A 5,124-nucleotide genomic window follows, 5' to 3' on the forward strand; every position below is an offset into this window, starting at 1 on the left:
AAAACAAATACTAGAGATGTGAAATTTATTGATACATTATCTATTTTAAAAATAGACTTTAAAACTCAACATGAAAAAGTGGTAATAATTGGTTCATTCAATATTTACCCAAATACTTATTGACTACCATCTTGGACAGTCAGGGGCTAGACTACCCCCGACTAGAATAAGCCAAGATCCTTCTGTTAAAAAAATACTAAGGTAGAGGTTTTTACTTTGGGACCTAGGAGGAGGTCTGTGAAACTCCTGAAACTATGCCCCAAATTTTGCGCAAGTGCATTTTTCTGGAGAGAATGAGCATAGCTTTCATTTTATACTCATGTCACACACACACACACACACACACACACATACACTCTTCTGGAAAAACAAAGCCATTTAGCCTATAGATAGACAAATAAATTATAATACAGCATTCTATGGGCTAGTACGAAGAGAGGGTACAATGATAAAAATATTGTAGGAAGTTGGAACATGAAACCACTCACTGTGTGGAAAACTGAGCTTATATGTTCTGATATAGACTTTTCCTGATTAATAGACAAAAAGCAAACCAAATGAAGTTTCTGATTATTTTTCCCTTTGGGTCCATTCACATGGTTTTTGTTATATCCTGAATAATATTTACATACCCACAATATGGGCTTCCCTGGTGGCTCAGATGATAAAGAATCTGCCTGCAACACAGGAGACCTGGGTTCAATTCCTGGGTTGGGAAAATCCCCTGGAGAAGGGAATGGCAAACCACTCCAGTATTATTGCCTGGAGAATTCCATGGACAGAGGAGTCTGACAGGTCCATGACTGTCAATAAAGTCCGTGACTATTTGAAAAGGGTTGCAAATAGTCAGAAACGACTGAGCAACTAACACACACACATTATACTGTAGTTTTTAAGTCTTTAAGTTTTAGAATCAACCAAGTTTCATATGTGGAATATACATTATTCATCATTATTGTTCAGTTGCTCAGTCATGTCCGACTCTTTGTGACCCCATGGACTGCAGCACTCCAAACTTCCCTGTCCTTCACCATCTCCTGGAGTTTGCTCAAACTCATGTCCATCGAGTCAGTGATGCCATCCAACCGTATCATCCTCTGTCACTCTCTTCTCCTGCCTTCAGTCTTGCCCAGCATCAGGGTCTTTTCCAGTGAGTCGGCTTTTCCCATCAGGTGGCCAAAGTATTGGAGCTTCAGCTTCAGCATCAGTCCTTCCAATAAACATTCAGGGTTGATTTTGTTTAGGATTGACTGGTTTAGTCTCCTTGCAATCCAAGGGACTCTCAAGAGTCTTCTTCAGCACCATAGTTTGGAAGCATCAATTCTTCAGAGCTTAGCCTTCTTTATGGTCCAACTCTCACATCCATACATGACTACTGGTAAAACCATAGCTTTGACTATGTCAAAAGTCATAGACCTTTGTCTATAGACTTTTTTTCCTTAGACCTTTGTTGTAAAAATGACATCTCTGCTTTTTAATATGCTGTCTAGGTTGGTCATAGCTTTTCTTCCAAGGAGAAAGCAACTTTTAATTTCATGGCTGCAGTCACCATCTGCAGTGATTTTGGAGCCCAAGAAAATAAAGTCTGTCACTGTTTCCATTGTTTCTTCATCTGTTTGCCATGTAGTTATGGGACCGGATGCCATGAGCTTTGTTTTCTGAATGTTACGTTTTAAGCCAACTTTTTCACTCTCCTCTTTCACCTTCATCAAGAGGCTCTTTAGTTCCTCTTTGCTTTCTGCCATTAGGGTGCTGTCATCTGCGTCTCTGAGGTTGTTGATATTTCTCCCCGAAATCTTGATTCCAGCTTGTGCTTCATCTAGCCTGGCATTTTGCGTGATGTACTCTGCATATAAGTTAAATAATCAGGGTGACAATATACAGCCTTGACGTACTTCTTTCCCAATTTGGAACCAGTCTTTTGTTCCATATCCAGTTCCAACTATTGCTTCCTGACCTGCATACAGGGTTTCTCAGGAGGCAGGTAAGATGGTCTGGTGTTCCCACCACTTGAAGAATTTTCCACAACTTGTTGTGATCCACACAGTCAAAGGCTTTAGTCTAGGCAATGAAGCAGAAGTAGATGTTTTTCTGGATTTCCCTTGCTTTTTCTATGATCCAGCGGCTGTTGGCAATTTGATCTCTGGTTCCTCTGCCTTCTCTAAATACAGCTTGTACATCTGGAAGTTCTCAGTTGACATACTGTTGAAGCCTGTCTTGAAGGACCTTTAGCATTACCTTCCTAGCATATGAAATGAGTGCAATTTTACAGTAATGTGAACATTCTTTGGCATTGCCCTTCTTTGGGATTGAAATGAAAACTGATCTTTTTCAGTCCTTTGGCCACTGCTAAGTGGCTAATTTTCCAAATTTTTCTGGCATATTGAGTGCAGCACTTTCACAGCATCATCTTTTGGGATTTGAAATAGCTCAGCTGGAATTCCATCACCTTCACTAGCTTTGTTCATAGTGATGCTTCCTAAGGCCCACTTGACTTCACACTCTAGAGTGTCTGGCTCTATGTGAGTGATCACACCACCATGGTTATTCAGGTTATTAAGACCTTTTTTGTATAGTTCTTCTGTGTATTCCCGCCACCTCTTAATATCTTCTGCTTCTGTTAGGTCCGTACTGTTTCTGTCCTTTATTGAGCCCATCTTTGCATGAAATGTTCCCTTGGTACCTCTAATTTTCTTGAAGAGCTCTCTAGTCTTTTCCATCCTATTGTTTTCCTCTATTTCTTTGCACTGTTCACTTATGAAGACTTTCTTATTGCTCCTTGTTATTCTTTGGAACTCTGCATTCAGATGAGTATATCTTTTCTTTTCTTCTTTTCCTTTAGCTTCTCTTCTTTTCTCAGCTATTTGTGAGGCCTCCTCAGGCAACCATTTTGCCTTGTTGCATTTCTTTTTCTTGGAGATGGTTTTGGTCACTGCCTCCTGTACATGTTACAAACCTCCATTCATAGTTCTTTAGGCACTCTGTCTTTCAGATCTAATCCCTTGAGTCTATTTGTCGCTTCCACTGTATAATCATAAGGGATTTGATTTAGGTCATACCTGAATGGCCTAGGAATTTAAGGCAGGAGGAGAAGGGGACGACAGAGGATGAGATGGTTGGATGGCATCACTGACTCAATGGACATGAGTTTGAATAGGCTCGACGGACAGGGAAGCCTGGCGTGCTGCAGTCCATGGGGTCACAAAGAGTTGGACACAACTGAGCGACTGAACAGAATGGCCTATTGATTTTCCCTACTTTTTTCAATTTAAGCCTGAATTTTGCAATAAGGAGCTCAAGAGCCACAGTCAGTTCTCAGGCTTGTTTTTGCTGACTATATAGAGCTGCTCCATCTTCAGCTGCAAAGAATATAATCAATCTAATTCTGGCATTGATCATCCGGTGATGTCCATGTGTAGAGTCGTCTCTTGTGTTGTTGGAAGAGGGTGTTTGCTATGACCAGTGCATTATCTTGACATAACTCTGTTAGCCTTCGCCCTGCTTCATTTGGCACTCCAAGGCCAAACTTGCCTGTTACTCCAGGTATCTTTTGACTTCCTACTTTTGCATTATTCACCATGGCAAGGTAAAAATAATAAATTACCAAAAATTGGGCAGGAAGAGGTGAGGTGAATAGGAACATAAGTGGACTCACTAATGTCCTCAGCTTCATTCCAGAGAGTAAGTAGATACTCTCTAAAAGAGCTAAATCAAGATTCAAAGTTTTAACTACAATATTTAAAGACAGGAAGGAGCATCTAGAGGCTTCCCAGGTGGCACAGTGGTTAAGAATCCACCTGCCAATGTGGGAAATGACACAGGAGATGCAAATTAAAACCCTGGATCAGGAAGATCCCAATCTTCCTGGAGTAGAAAATGGCAACCCATTTCAATATTCTTGCCTGGAGAATCCCATGGACGGAGGAGTCCATAAGGTTGCAAACAGTCGGACACTACTAAGTGAGCACAAACACACACCACCTCTAGAAGAAATAAAAGTAAGAAAAATCAGAAGTTAGAGAAGAAAGAAAAGCAGATGCAAACAGCAATAAATTTCTCATTTAATAGTAAGGTGTAAATAGATTCTTTCTGAATTAAGAAACAAATAGAAGGATATTTTTTACAAAGTAGAAGGTAAAGGCTTCTGAGGAATGGGACTAGGAGTTTAGAGATGAGAGAAAATAAATGGCAATATTCCATTATCTATTCTTTTGCACTTTTTGAATTTTTATCATTTACGTGCATTTTCTCTTATGAATGAAAAAAATTTGTATTAAATTGCCTGTAATCAAATCCCACTGGCCTCCGAAGTGAAATTCACTGGGTGGGGGTTCTCGGTCCCTTTGTCAGATCCCCAGGTTGGAAAATCTGTTGTGGGTCCTAGAACTTTCTTAACAGTGTGAGAATTTATTTGATATAATTATTCTGCAGTTTGTGGGTTGTCTGCTTGGTGGCTTTATGGTGGGGTTAATGGTGACCTCCTCCAAGAGGGCTTATGCCAGAAGCAACAGTTAGAACTGGACATGGAACAATAGACTGGTTCCAAATAGGGAAAGGAGTAGGTCAAGGCTGTATATTGTCACCCTGATTATTTAACTTACATGCAGAGTATATCATGCAAAATTCCAGGCTGGATGAAGCACAGTCTGGAATCAAGATTGCTGGGAGAGATATCAATAACCTGAGAAACGCAGATGACACCACCGTTATGGCTGAAAGCGAAGAACTAAAGAACCTCTTAATGAAAGTGAAAGAGGAGAGTGAAAATGTAGGCTTAAAACTCAACATTCGTAAACTAAGATCATGGCATCCAGTCCCGTCATTTCATGGAAAATAGACGAGGAAACAATGGAAACACTGACAGACTTTATTTTCTTGGGCTCCAAAATCACTGTAGATGGTGACTGCAGCCATGAAATTAGAAGATGCTTGCTCCTTGGAAGAAAAGCTATGACAAACCTAGACAGCACATTAAAAGGCAGAGACATTAGTTTGCCGACAAAGTTCAGCCTCGTCAAAGCTATGTCTTTTCCAATAGTCATGTATGGATGTGAGAGTTGGACTATAAAGAAAGCTGAGTGCCAAAGAATTGATGCTTTTAAACTGTGGTGTTGGAGAAGACTC

The sequence above is a fragment of the Dama dama genome, chromosome 10 (genome assembly GCF_033118175.1).
Source record: "Dama dama isolate Ldn47 chromosome 10, ASM3311817v1, whole genome shotgun sequence".
Taxonomy (NCBI): Eukaryota; Metazoa; Chordata; class Mammalia; order Artiodactyla; family Cervidae; genus Dama; species Dama dama.